Raw genomic sequence first — 2630 nt, forward strand, 5'->3', positions numbered from 1 at the left:
GGCGAGAAGGGTCTCCGGGTGACTGAAGTCACCCCAGGGATGCTCTGCAAGGGCAGTCGTTGTTGCCCCCCCCCCCAAGTGGTTTGTGCTCAAATGCAGTAGTGAAATCAACCTGCAAACACGTTGAAGATAAACTTTTACATTTAAGGAAAAAAAAAAATAAAATGACAGGAGCTTCCTCAGCTTCTCAGATAGAAAAGCATAGCTGGATGTCTCCCCCCTGGGCTTTCTGTATTAATAATTGGCAATATTCTGAAATATTTGGAGCAGAGCAGAGACACACTCACAAGGTACCGGGAGCAGCGGAGGGGGGATAACGCTGCCTGCCAGGCACCCCGGTACTCTGCTACGGCCGATGCAAAGCCCCAAGCTCTGCCCTCAGCCCTCGCTCCCGACATCCCCACGCCCCAGCTACAGCACATCCATCACCCCGAGCCGAAGGGGTCGGACAGGGACCACTCCCATGGCTTGGTGCCCCTTACCCCCAGCACAGCCACCTCCATTTGTCTATTGTCTCCCCCAGGATCATTTTTCCTACCAGCTTGATTTAGCCTCTAAATTTTATTCTTGCCCGCTGCTCCAAAAACTCTGCGGTGCTTTTACTCTCCCGTTACCGTCAAGTCATTCTGATGCCAGCAGGAGACTGTAGCCTGAAAGCACAGTTTTAGCAGGAGTCTTCTATTTGTGAATGAAGTGGAAATCTCTTCTTCTAGCTGAGTAAAATCAAACTGATCATAACAGAAAGGTCTAAAAGGAAGGAATAAACCTGATTTTTTAACTTACACTCCACCTATAAATGCTAACAAAATTTTTCTAAAAAAAAATCTGATGTAAAATTAATAAGAGTACCGAATTAATCACTTTATTGATGAATTTCCCTGTAAACCAAGTTATTAATGAAGTTGTTTTCCTGAGGGAAAGCAGTATTTTATATGGCGATTAAGGGCTTGACACGTGGAGAGCGGGAATAAACCGTCTTACAGACACAAGTGAAAGGATACCCATGTCTGATCTGAAATGGGTCGGTCGCATATCCGAATACTGCAACTTTGACCCGCTGACAGGTAGAGGCTTTTAAAAGCTGCTCCTACCCCCGCCACGTGCCCTTTGCACCTCCTCTGCTAGAAGTTAACATTTGCGTGCTGGGGGGTCCCTTGTGCCAACCTCCCGGTGGTATCAATGATGCTCAGAGCACAGACAGGGAGCCACAATTAAGCTGTAAATCAGCAGGAGGACATTCCCCCGCCACCCCCCTGTCCCACAACTATTGACCGTGATTTATTAATTCCTAAAAATAGTTGAAAAAACAAATGTTCTGGGATTCACAACCACCAAACGCTCAAGAGCAGACTGCAAGAGCGTGGCCATTAACGATGTACCATCACCAGGACAGGTGACCTCTCTCCCACCGCAGAGGATGGATGCTCCACCAGGAAGGCACCATCCCAGACCTTCCCAGGAGCAGTGATGGGTCTGCAGAGAAACCCTCAGGTGCTTCAGACCCTCCAAACTCTTCCCATCACAGCTAAATGCTGCATGGGTGCTGGGCACTGGCAGCTCCCCCCCCCCGCCCCCCAGCTATGCCTGACCTGGTTACCCTGAGGGGGGCTGGCGGGGGGGGAAGGGGGCTGTGTGGATGTGGGGAAAAACAACCCCCCATGGCAGGGCTTCCCCAGGCACAGTAGGGTCCTTTCTTCTTCCCACCTGGTTGAAGCCCTTGCACCCCCCTCCACATTGCCCACACCCCCTCCCCAGCTGCTGGAGGCAGGGTGCAGCGAGGGGCGAGCACCCAGGGGCCAGCATTACCCTTTGTCCCCCACCCCAGGCCCTCCCTCCCCCCAGATGCTGGGGAAGGGCTTGGCACCATCTCCCAACCAAAGCTCTGTGCCCTGGCAGTGCCCTCTGCCCACTCCATCCCAGGGTTGGAGCATCAGGTACCCACCAGCACAGAGGTGTTGGGGTACAGCCCCCTGCCCCCTCCCCATTAACGACACCAAGCCCTCGTTCATTGCTGCCTCCGCAGTGGTTTATTGGTGTGGGAGACACGAGCCCCCCAAGCAGCAGTGTGGAAGGCACTGTGGGGGTGCCAAGGAGGCACCCCGAGAACCAGAGCCCTGGCTCCTGCAGCCCCGGCTCCTGCAGGGGGGACCGATTTCCAGCCTCACTAAAGCAGCAATGCAATACTGGAGAGCAACAGGCAATCCCAAACTCCAGTATTTACGTGCTGCTAGAGCACTGCTGACAGCTCTCCATCCTAGTGCCTCTCCACTGCCTCCAGACCCTCCCCTTCCGCCCCCTCCCCACACACAGCGGATCCTTTGCTGGGGAAAAGGACCGAAGAGCAGTAAGTGAGGGGTAAGGCACCAGCTGAAGGCTTAGTGCTCAAGCCAACATCGGCCATGCCCATGTTGGAGAACAAAAAGGAGCCTCAAGTCCTTCCTGCCTGCAGGGCCAGCCCCGCTGAGACACACAGGCACGCACAAATATTAGGGAGTATATTTGCAGCTGCAAAGGATGTGCACAAATATAAGCACCAAGAGAACTTATCTACACATACCTGTTCAACTGAACTAAAGAGTTACATGGGAATGTGTTAGCTTCCACATCTATGATAACCAGAAGCTCACTTT

The sequence above is a fragment of the Cariama cristata genome, unplaced genomic scaffold (assembly GCF_000690535.1).
Source record: "Cariama cristata isolate BGI_N322 unplaced genomic scaffold, ASM69053v1 scaffold21279, whole genome shotgun sequence".
NCBI lineage: Eukaryota > Metazoa > Chordata > Aves > Cariamiformes > Cariamidae > Cariama > Cariama cristata.